Source organism: Salvelinus alpinus, chromosome 2 (assembly GCF_045679555.1).
Source record: "Salvelinus alpinus chromosome 2, SLU_Salpinus.1, whole genome shotgun sequence".
In the NCBI taxonomy this organism is placed as follows: Eukaryota; Metazoa; Chordata; class Actinopteri; order Salmoniformes; family Salmonidae; genus Salvelinus; species Salvelinus alpinus.
In genome coordinates this window covers 119906271-119918882 of record NC_092087.1, presented here as the reverse complement: position 1 = coordinate 119918882, position 12612 = coordinate 119906271, and the positions used below count along the sequence as shown (strand labels likewise).

At 40.3% G+C, this 12612-nt stretch overlaps 1 long non-coding RNA gene across 1 annotated transcript; it reads right to left on the bottom strand.

Annotated features, from left to right (window-relative positions):
• Window positions 1–4843: 4843 nt before the first annotated feature.
• LOC139568508 (uncharacterized) lies at window positions 4844–8175 on the bottom strand. The gene is made up of 3 exons (XR_011673622.1): window positions 8125–8175; window positions 5456–5674; window positions 4844–5178 (listed from the first exon to the last, which is right to left on the bottom strand). It is a non-coding gene; the product is annotated as an uncharacterized lncRNA (long non-coding RNA).
• Between the last annotated feature and the right edge of the window lie 4437 nt (window positions 8176–12612).

Here is a 12612-nt window from a genome sequence, read left to right as displayed (position 1 = left end):
TAAGGCAATAGAAATGGACTGATGATCTCCAAGAAGGCAGAAGATTGGGGAGAGTGGAATGCTGTGACCCAAAAGGGTGGACAGTTTGTGTATGGTTTCTTTCCAGAATTGTAGGGTGGGTGGACAGAGCCATGTGGCGTGAAAGTGGTTGCCTGGAGTGTTGTTGATTTTTATTAATGCATTAATCTACTTTTTCTTAATCCAGGTCCAGGGACCCAAAGAGGTGGACATTATTGTTTCTGCCCTAGCACTAACACATTTGATTCAACTTATCATCACTCATGATGCGTATTAAGAGACACTGTATTTACAGTGCATTCGGAAATTAATCAGACCCCTTGACTTTTTCTACATTTTGTTATGTTACAACCTTATTCTAAAATGTATTAAATCGTTTTTCCCCCCTCATCAATCTACACATAATACCCCGTAATCACAAGGCATTTTTTTGTTGTAATTTTAGAAAATGTATTACAGATAAAAAACTGAAAAATCACATTTACTTAATAATAAGTATTCAGACCCTTTACTCAGTAATTTGCTAAAACACCTTTGGCAGCGATTACAGCCTTGAGTCTTCTTGGGTATGACGCTACAAGCTTGGCACACCTGTATTTGGGGAGTTTCTCCCATTCTTCTCTGCAGATCCTCTCAAGCACTATCAGGTTGGATGGGGCGCGTTGCTGCACACCTATTTTCAGGTCTCTCCAGAAATGTTTGATTGGGTTCAAGTCCGGGCTCTGTCTGGGCCACTCAAGGACATTCATACTTGTCCCGAAGCCACTCCTGCTTTGTCTTGGCTGTGTGCTTGGGGTCGTTCTCCTGTTGGAAGGTGAACCTTCGCCCCAGTCTGAGGTCCTCAGCACTCTGGAGCAGGTTTCCATCAAGGATCTCTCTGTACTTTGCTCCGTTCATCTTTCCCTCAATCCTGACTAGTCTCCCTGTCCCTACCGCTGAAAAACATCCCCACAGCATGATGCTGCCACCACCTTGCTTCACCGTAGGGATGGTGCCAGGTTTCCTCAAGACGTTACGCTTGGCTTTCAGCCAAAGAGATAACTCTTGGTTTCATCAGTCCAGAGTATCTTGTTTGTCATGGTCTGAGAGTCCATTAGATGCCTTTTAGTGATGAGTGGCTTCTGTCTGGTCACTCTACCATAAAGGTCTGATTGGTGGAGTGCTGCAGAGATGGTTGTCCTTCTGGAAGGTTCTCCCATCTCCAAAGAGGAACTCTGGAGCTCTGTCAGAGTGACCATCAGGTTCTTGGTCACCTCCCTGACTAAGGCCCTTCTCCCCCGATTGCTCAGTTTGGCCGGGTGGCCAGCTCTAGGCAGAGTCTTGAAGGTTCCAAACTTCTTCCATTTAAGAATGATGGAGGCCACTGTATTCTTGGGAACCTTCAATGCTGCAGAAATGTGTTGGTACCCTTCCCCGGATTTGGGACTTGACACAATCCTGTCTTGGAGATCTATGGACAATTCCTTTGTCCTCATGGCTTGGTTTTTGCTCTGACATGCACTGTCAACTGTGGGACCTTATATAGACATGTTGGTGCCTTTTCAAATCATGTCCAACCAATTGAAGTTACCACAGGTGGACTCCAATCAAGTAGTAGAAACATATCAAGGATGATTAATGGAAACAGGATGCACCTGAGCTCAATTTTGAGTCTCATAGCAAAGGATCTGAATTCGTAGGTAAATATGTTATTTCAGTCTTTTTAATAAATTTACATTTGCAAAAATGTTTTTGCTTTGTCATTATGGGGTATTGTGTGTAGAAAAAAGTATTTAATCCATTTTAGAAGAAGGCTGTAAAGTAACAAAATGTGGATAAAGTCAAGGGTTCTGAACACTTTCCTAATGCGCTGTATCTAACATTCTAGTTCACATGATCTTCAAATCCAAGGTAATGAGGAAATATGCAGGCTTTTCCTCCCTATATATATATATTTGTGCTCACCCTAGACCCATCAGACTGTTAAACAGCCACAACTAACATTTAGTGGCCGCTGCCAACATACTGACTCAACTCCAGCCACTTTAATAATGGGAATTGATGGAAATTTATGTAAAAATGTATCACTAGCCACTTTAAACAATGCCACTTAATATAATGTTTACATACCCTACATTACTCATCTCATATGTATATGTATATACTGTACTCTATACCAACTACTGCATCTTGCCTATGCCGTTCTGTACATATTCTTTATCCCTTTACACCTGTGTGTATAAGGTAGTAGCTGTGGAATTGTTAGGTTAGATTACTCATTGGTTATTACTGATTAGCAATGTTTTGAGCTAGTCTGTATTAAAAGAGATATGTACATTTTATATATTATATAATAATTTATATATATTTTTTACAACCCCTTCCCGTTGCCTCAAGATTAATGGTTTTGCCCACTGGGAGGTTTTGCTTCCCTCCGGTGCGCGCTACCACAGCCACAAAGTCTAAATTGGTTATAATGTAAACATTCCTTAAAACAAAAATTTGCTTTCAGGTCCTAATTTAAGGTTAGGGTCAGGGCTAGGCATAAGGTTAGCAGTGTGATTAAGGTATGGGTTGAGATTTAAAATCAGATTTTAAGAAATTATAGTATGAGGCTAGGGTTTATGACTGTGGCTGTGCTAACTAGTGACTGAAATTAGAAAAAGTGTAGTCACCTGCAAATGTAAAACTATATATATATATTTTGTTGTGCTATTACATTTGTGTCGTTGTTTCATGTCCAATGCACTCAGGGTGTTGTTACACATAATTTGTGTAAAAAATGTTACAATTGTAACAGTCCTGGCTGAGCCATATATGCTTTGCAGTTACAATGTAGACAAGCTGAGTTTGTAGACACTTATGCGCAAAATGAAAAAGCACAGGATATTTGTACCTCAATAAAACAGCTCTGCTTTGCTTGGTAAGTAATATCGACCAAATAAGCAATTTCTACCCTCGTTGCATCAAAAAATCTCAAATGTATGCTGCTGAGACAAGTTTTAAACATCTTAATGGTGGCATTGTGACAGCGCTTCAAACTAAAAAAAAGTCCAGGGGACCCAGTTAAGGTCAACGGCATTATGCAATTTACCAAGTGCCAGGACATTTTAGCCAAGAACCTGGTTGTCACTGCCAGGAGAATGACACTTGGCAGCAAGTGGATCTTCCAGCGAGACAGTAACCCCAAGCACTAATCAAAATCCACAAAGAAATGGTGAATTGACCACAAAATCAACATTTTGCAATGGCCATCTCAGTTTCTGGACTTGAGCCCCTAAAAACCTGTGGTTTGAATTGAAGAGGGCAGTCCATAAGAGTAGACAAAGGACATAAAGGATCTGGAAAGATTATATTTGGAGAAATAGTCTAGAATTCCTCTCAACGTGTTCTCTCTTTAAAGGCTCAGTGTATTTAACCTCGCAAGGGGAGTATTCAAAACAGGTAGTTTAAAAGAATACAATTTCCCCCCCAAAATTGCATTCAATATAGCTCAGTATTTTCTGCTAACCTTTTTCAAGAGTACCAATAATTATGGACCTGACTGTACAACATCAATCAACTATCAAACATTGTACCTTTCAACTGCTGCTCCATATAATGTATACAAATAAATATTAATAGCAACTTGGGTGTCAGAGGAAACACTAGGGTGGGATCAGCTCATCTGTAGCTGCAAGGAGTTGAGGAGTGGGGTCCAGTTTCCGTTCAAGGACTGGATTTTGTCTTTGGTGGATGCTGTATTTTTTCCCATTGTGATGTGGTCTGTGAGGAGGTTAATCCATTGACAAAATAGACTGTTGGATTCTGTTTTTGTAGTTGAGAAATATTGTTTTCTTGGATATATTTAAGGCAATAGAAATGGACTGATGATCTCCAAGAAGGCAGAAGATTGGGGAGAGTGGAATGCTGTGACCCAAAAGGGTGGACAGTTTGTGTATGGTTTCTTTCCAGAATTGTAGGGTGGGTGGACAGAGCCATGTGGCGTGAAAGTGGTTCTATTTTAGTTTTTTCCTTAGCACTAACACACTTGATTCAACTAATCATCAAACCTTTAGTTGGGGAAACACTGCATTCATCTAACATTCCAGTTAAAATGATTTTCAAATCGAATGTAATGAGTAAATGTGCAGATTTTATCACTGCTGTATATATTTGTGCTCCCTTTAAGTATATTGCACCATCACACTGTGCTTGAAATAAAATTACTACAACCTTAGAAATAAAACTTTGATTACAATATTGTGTTGTTGACCTTTGTTAAAATTAGTATCAGTATGTAGGATATCTGTCACGTTCCTGACCTATTGTTCCTTTTTCTGTTATTTATTTAGTTGGTCAGGGCGTGAGTTGGGGTGGGTTGTCTTTGTGTGTTTTGTCTAGTCTAGGGGTGTTGTATGTGTATGGGGTAGAGAAGAGTGAGGTTGTCTAGTTATGTCTATGGCTGCCTAGATTGGGTCTCAATCAGAGACAGCTGTCATTCATTGTCTCTGATTGGGAGCCATATTTAAGGCTGCCATAGGCAGTAGGCTTTTGTGGGTAGTTGTCTATGTTGAACGTTTGTTGCTGGTCTGTGCACTTACGTTATTTAGCTGTTTTGTTAGTTTGTATATAGTGTTCGTTTTGTGTTTTCTCTCTCTTCTCAATAAAAGAAGATGTATTTTGCACACGCTGCGCCTTGGTCCAATCTCTCTCAAGAAGACGATCGTGACAATATCTGGTGGCAACCCCAATCATGTAATGTAATCACACACACACACACACACACACATGATAACATCTTACAGAACACATACTAACATTCTCAGTTTGGTAATATTTTTTTATCAAAAACCTACATTGATTACATTGCTGACCATACAATCAAAGTATATCTTGTAGCACTTTTTCACCTATCTGGGATATATTCTGTCTTTATTTTTTATCAATAATGTGTATGTAGTTTAATCTGTGTGTATTGTCACTTTCTACTTGGAAGCCAGTGACATAGAGGAGGAAGAGGGGTCTTCTTAAAGGTGTTTTCCAGGATGAGAATGGAGTGGCCCTTCCTGAGTTGACTCCCATCGATGAGGTCACAGAGAGCCATCTTCTCTGCCTTGTAGTAGAGACCCACTTTGCCACCTGTTATGTTGGCTATGGTGATGCTGGGTGCGACAGTTTTTCTGGGAGTTGTTTGTTAAGCTAAGAGAACGAGAGAGAGTCATTGGACAGTGCTGAAATAAATGTGGTTGTCAGTATTTGGAGTTTGCATTGAACACTGCTATGAGCAACAATAAACCATGTTTTATGCTGGTGCTGGAACTGAGCTGTGAAATGTGTATGTATATGGACATGTAATTGCTTTATGCTTTGAAATGTCTAATGTGTTATATTCCCATGTTGAATGGCCACAAAACAATAAAATATGAATTGATTTATTTATATGTAGATTCCCTCCCGCTGGATAGGGTTTACATACCAGTATGACTGGTGGTTTTGGCCTGGTTGCCAATGGAAATGTTTCCGCTCACATTGCCTGTTACATTTTGGCCTGATACGTTTTGGCCTGATACGTTTTGGCCTGATATGTTTTGGCCTGATTCAGTAGGACATTTGGCAACACATTGTTTTTTTTTGCAGACGCTTTGGCTGTTGGTATGTGAAGGGACATCAGTTGAAGCACAATCCATTGCTGCAACTATAGAGAGAGGAGAGGGGGAGAGAAAGATGGTAATTAAGGGTTAAGTTGATTCAATTCAGTGGTGGAAAAATTACCCAATTGTCATTCTTGAGTAAAAGTAAAGATACCTTAATAGAAAATGACTCAAGTTATCCAGTAAAATACTACTTGAGTAAAAGTCTAAAAGTATTTGGTTTTAAATATACTTAAGTATCAAAAGTAAATGCAATTGCTAAAATATACTTATTTATCAAAGTAAAAGTGTAATTAGTTTCAAATTCCTCATATTAAGCAAACCAGATGGCACCAATTTGTTATTTTACAGATAGCCAGGGGAACACTCCAACACTCAGACAACATTTAAGCAAAGTGTATCTGTGCAATGTATCATTATTAGTCACCATTGCACTAAGTGGCATTGCATGTCTTTTGCGATGTCTTGCTCCTTATGCTCAAGTTCAAGCACAGAACATTCATGAGCAGGCGCAGTACTCAATTAGTATCAATGCTCTAGGTTCCACAGTAACAACAAAGTAGTGCCTAGGATAAATTCTATATAACAGTATCACATATCACACGTAACAACTCCTCCCTTCCAGCTATCTTGTATTCCGTCAACATCAAAAGAGATATGCATGTAAATTCAACAACTGTAACAATAACTGAAATAAGGCACTATTCAATTATTAAAACTAACACATTTGTTTCACAATAAAATAAAATAAAACTAGCTTGAGAACCAGTCAGTAGTTGTAGGACTCTGAGAAATGGCGGCTTCAACAGTCTCTTGAGGTTCAGTTTCATTACAGTGCCTATAATAAGTATCACACCCCTCTGACTATTTCCCATTTTTTGGGTGTTACAAACAGGAACAACATTTGATTTCATAGGGATTTTGACTGATCTACACAAAATACTCCATTATGGCAAAGTGAATAAAAAAAGAATAAACTAAACATTTAAAAACGAAACAATTTGCAACATTAGTTTGGTAAAGGACATATTTTCATCGGAAACATTAAGCCCAGTCTACTTGTTGTTTTCAACAAACAGATGTTGTGGCCGTAATTCATCACCATGCAGTGTTCAATGGGAATTGTCCATTTAGAAAATTCCAATGAACAGGCAGATTGAACTAAATCGAACGTCTGTATATTGAAAAGAAGACAGATTTTGGTTTGGAACACTGAAAAAAGTTGTTCAACTCTGCCAAATGAGCCTGTTTCAAATGATCACTATTTGAGAGTAACTGTTCCAGGCAGGAGACGCACATGTCTTCACACTGCCAACTTTTTATTTGGAAAAATATTATATTATATTATGTTTTTTTAACTTGATATATCTGACCTGTGCCAGGAACAAAGGACTATAAAATCCTGGTGTGTCACGTCATTCATAATTGAAATGCCCACTCTGATATTTTCATCCATTTTGATCATTTAAATTAATAGGCTACCCATTAATTCATGAAGAATATAACTTATAAATGCATACATGGGTCTTCCACTCAGTGTTGAAAAGCAACCTAACATAGGCAATAACATCATTACACTAAAACATATATTTGTAGACATTTTATTAAGAAACGTAGTATCCAAAAAGAAGACAAATCTAACAAATGATCAAATGAACAAAAGAAGGCTATGCCATTTCAGTGGAGGCTGCTCTAGATACTGAGATCATAATATTTGGTATCATATTGATACAAGACTGACAGTATCCCCCATTTCTGAGTATCTTGCTGAGGGGAGAACGCTTATAAAAGTGGCGGGAACGGCACAAATGGAATGTCATCAAACACCTGGAAATCATGTATTAGATGTATTTGATGCCATTCCACTGATTCCGCTTCAGTCGTTACCACCAGCCCGTTCTTCCCAATTAAGGTGCCACCAACCTACTGTGCGTTGTACAGCCCTAGGCTTCTACAGTTAAGCGCATGCTGAGGTTACTGCCTTTTTGAAGATTGTGTTCCATGATATAGTATATAATATAATATGTTAAGATTATGGTTTCAAAAGGCACTTTTTATTGACTGAATATATATGGGTCAATTTAGCAATTAGGATTTGTTATCTGTAATGGTTATAATAAATTAGGCATTGTTTTTGCGAACTGTTGCCATATAGGCCTAGATAAATTTGCACATATTGTTTTATCCTTGTTTTCTAAAAATATAGTTTTTTTTCATTTAAGGACTGGAGTTCAATTTAATTTATTGTGTCAGAACCTAAGAACAAATAGTTGTGTTCTGTTCATAAATATGGATTCCTCCTGTGAAGAAACTTTGTAGAATTGCACGATTTTTAAAATTCACTTTCAGACAAAGTCAGGCGCCCATGTATGTCACCATAAGGCTGATCTTGTTCCCACACATTTCTCTGTAGCAATTAAGTCTGGGGTCATTGGCATGAGGACAATAGTATGAGGACAACACCTAAAGCATGTATTTTAAATGATGTATTTACCTGTGTGTGTTCTTCCTCGGTGCGGTGGCGCGCTTGAAGGTTGTAGTAATCAGGTGTTCTAGTGCAGAGTGGAGAGACGGCTCTGCTTTTATAGGGTAACGCTGCCAGAGAGAGGGAAGGTGGGAAGTTCTCAGCCCAATCCATTCCAGGTAAATGTTATTATTCCAGAGAACTGAAGAAGATGACTCAGTTCCAGAGAAGCTAGGTGGGTGTCACAAGATCAATATATTTGTCAAGCGCTAAAACGTATTATATCTCAAAGGGACATATCTTTAACTACCCCCTTACAGGTAAATCACTGACTATCAAGGGAGTTTGATAACCTAAAATAATAAGACGATCAGCCTGAGAATGCAAAAAATAGCAACCGTGTGAAAGTCTCTGAGTTGCTATCTATGTGCAGCAGTTCTCTTGCTCATTAAAACTGATCTCAGGTCAGCTGGTAGCAGGGTCGTTCTGTTTGCGTTGGAAGCCGAAGAGGCAGCGGGGTCAGTGGTAGGGTTGGTTGCCACTGTGCTGATGGCTGCAAGTGATGAGGTTGGAGCTCTGGCTGAAGGCTTTGCCACACACCTGGCACACATTGGGCTTCTCACCTGGCATAGGAAAGCAGAGGTAAAGTTCACTATTTTACAAGTGTTAAAGGGGCAGTGCGGTTGTTAGGGTGCTAAATATCCATATTGACGATGGCCGTATTTTCCACATGTATGTACAATAAGCCCACTCTCTGTCTCTCCCACTCTGTCTTTCCCGCTCTGATCTGTCCCCACCCCATTCCGTTGTCTACCAAGCCGTCATATCGGTTTAGTCCACCAGGGACCATTCATTGCATTGTGTTAGTAACCAATAACCAACTATTTGTGTGATTATGTAATTCTGTGTTTTTAGTTAGTTAGTTAGTAAATAAATAATTAAGCCAATTTGTATATCGCTGATTCATCATTTATGCTAGGGTTCGTGCAGATATCTAAGGATTTTGCGACATTCAGAATGAGACTCATAGAAGGTAAACAATTAATTAATGACTGAAATGTAAGAGATATTTATATCTTTAAGAGTTAATTTGGAAAACGGTAACCCGTTAAATAAACTTTTCCGTGGTGTCCTGAGATTGCAAATGAGTTAATTGTTACAGGATTAATGTAATCATTGTAATAACTAAACATAGGTAATCGATTTGATAAAACAATCATCATCACATTAATGATAGCCAAGACATGACATGTGATGTTAGCAAGTTATTGATTTCTAAACCTACATACACACTATATATACAAAACTATGTGGACACCCCTTCCAATTAGTGGATTTAGCTATTTCAGCCACACCCGTTGCTGACCGGTGTATAAAATCGAGCACACCTCCATGCAATCTCCATAGACACACATGGGCAGTAGAATGACCTTACTGAAGAGCTCAGTGACTTTCAACGTGACACCATCGTAGGATGCCACTTTTACAACAAGTCAGTTTGTCCAATTTCTTCCCCTGCCCCGGTCAACTAAGTCAAATCAAATCAAACTTTATGTCACATGCGCCGAATAGAACAGGTTTAGACCTTGTGTAGAAATGCTTACTTACAAGCCCTTTACCAACAGTGCAGTTCAAGAAGAGTTAAGAAAATATTTACCAAATAAACTAAAATAACACAATAACATAACAATACCGAGACTATATACAGGGGGTACCGGTACTGAGTCAGTGTGCGGGGGGTACAGGTTCGAGGTAATTTGTACATGTAGGTAGGGGTGAAGTGAGTGCATAGATAATAGACAGCGAGTAACAGCAGTGTCTAAAATCAAAGGAGGGGGCAATGTTAAAGTCCGTTGCCGATTTGATTAATTGTTCAGCAGTCTTATGGCTTGGGGGTAGAAGCTGTTAAAGGAGCCTTTTGGTCCTAGACTTGGCGCTCCGGTACCGCTTGCCGTGCGGTAGCAGAGAAAACAGTCTATGACTTGGGTGACTGGAGTCTCTGACAATTTTATGGGCTTTCCTCTGACACCTCCTATTATATAGGTCCTGGATTGCAGGAAGCTTGGCCCCAGTAATGTACTGGGCCGTACGCTCTACCCTCAACCGGTCAGGATGCTCTCGATGGTGTAGCTGTCTGTGCTAGCAAAACAGTCCTGGAGCGTAGCATCCACGCCATCTGACAACTTCCATATTGAGCGAGTCACTGGTACTTCCTGCTTTAGTTTTTGCTTATAAGCAGGAATCAGGAGAATATAATTATGGTCAGATTTGACAAATGGAGGGCGGGGGAGAGCTTTGTATGCATCTCTGTGTGTGGAGTAAAAATGTTTTCCTCTGGTTGCACTAATTTGTAAAAATTAGGAAAAACTGATTTAAGTTTGCCTGCATTAAAGTCCCTGGCCACTAGGAGCGCCGCTTCTGGGTGAGCATTTTCTTGTTTGCTTAAGGCCTTATTGAGTTGGTTGAGTGTGGTCTTTGTGCCACCATCTGTCTGTGGTGGTAAATAGACGCCTACGAGTTTTTTAACATGGGTCGTCCATGTTAAAACGTCTAGGAGCAACAACGGAACTACTGAGTTCCAAACTTCCTTTGGAAGCAATGACAGCAAAGGAACTGTTTGTCCGGAGCTTCATGAAATGGGTTTCCATGGCCAAGCAGCCGCACACAAGCCTAAGACCACCAATCGCAATGCCAAGCGTCTGCCGTAGTGGTGTAAATCTCGACACCATTGGACTCTGGAGCAGTGAAAACACGTTCTCTGGAGTGATGAATCACACTTCACCATCTGGCAGTCCAATGGACGAATCTGGGTTTGGCAGATGCCAGGAAAACGCTACCTTCCCCAATGCATAATGCCAACTGTAAAGTTTGGTGGTGGAGGAATAATGGTCTGGTGCTGCTTTTCATGGTTCGGGCTAGGCCCCTTAGTTCCACTGAAAGGAAATCTTTACGCTACAGCAATCAATGACATTGGAGACGATTCTCTGCTTCCAACTTTTTGGTAACAGTTTGGGTAAGGCCCTTTCCTGTTTCAGCATGACAATGACTCTGTGCACAAAGTGAGGTCCATACAGAAATGGTTTGTCGAGATCGGTGTGGAAGAACTTGACTGGCCTGCACAAAGCCCTGACCTCAACCCCATCGAACAGCTTTGGGATGAATTGGAACTCCGACTGCGAGCTAGGACTAATCGCCCAACATCAGTACTCGATCTCACTAATGCTCTTGTGGCTGAATGGAAACAAGTCTCTGCAGCAATGTTCTAACATCTAGTGGAAAGACAGGCCATGGAAACGCATTTTATGAAGCTCCCGACGAACAGTTATTGTGCTGACGTGGCTTCCAGGAGGTAGTTTGGAACTCTGTATTGAGTGTTGCAACCGGGGAAAGATGATTTTTACATGCTTCAGCACTTGGCGGTCCCGTTCTGTGAGCTTGTGTGGCCTACCACTTTGTGGCTGAACAATTGTTGCTCCTAGACGTTTCCACTTCACACTAACAGCACTTGCAGTTGACCTGGGAAGCTCTAGCAGGTCAGAAATTTGACGAACTGACTTGCTGGAAAGGTGGCATCCTATGACAGTGCCACGTTGAAAGTCACTGAGCTTTTCAGTAAGGCTATTCTACTTCCAATGTTTGTCTATGGAGATTGCATGGCTGTTTTCTCGATTTTATACACCCAGCAAAGGGTGTGAATGAAATAGCCGAATCCACTCATTTGAAGGGGTGTCCACATACTTTTGTATATAGTGTATTTTATTGTAGTGCCATGTGGCCATGGGATTATAAGACACATTGATATTATAATCAGTTCCAGCACCAGCGTAAAAATAAATAAAAAATAAAAAATAATGAGGCTCAAAGCAGTGTTCCCAGCAAACTCTTAATACTGACAACCACATTCCTTTCAGCACTGTCAAATCTCTCTCTCTCTCTCTCTGAGAAGATGGCTCTCATTGACCTCATTGACCCCTCATTGACCCCTCATTGACCTCATTGACCCCTCATTGACCCCTCATTGACCCCTCAACTCCTGAAGGGCCACTCCATACTCATCCTGGAAGACACCTTTAAGAAGAGCCTTCTCACTAAGAGCATCTATGTTACTGGAAAGTGACAATACACATAGCTGCCCTGAGGAATCCCCACTTCATGGGCTGGACAACCTCCTGGCAGAGTATGCTGAGGGTCACCCCAAGTCCTACGTCCTGACTGTCGACAAAGAAGTGAAGTTAGCTGAAACAGGAAAGATCTGGGTGGATGAGGACGGGGTGGATCACAGCCCCAAAACGAAACGCCACCAGAGAACCTCCTGTATCTTAACACTCTTTATTAATTACAGATGAAGCTACATAACAACTATTACAGATACAAAATATTTCATTAAAATATGAATTAATTAAACGACACTCCAGACAACTACTTTCACGCCACCTGGTTCTGTCCACCCACCCTACAATTCTGGAAAGAAACTATATATAAACAATCCATCCTTTTGGGATGTGATAACCCAATAAA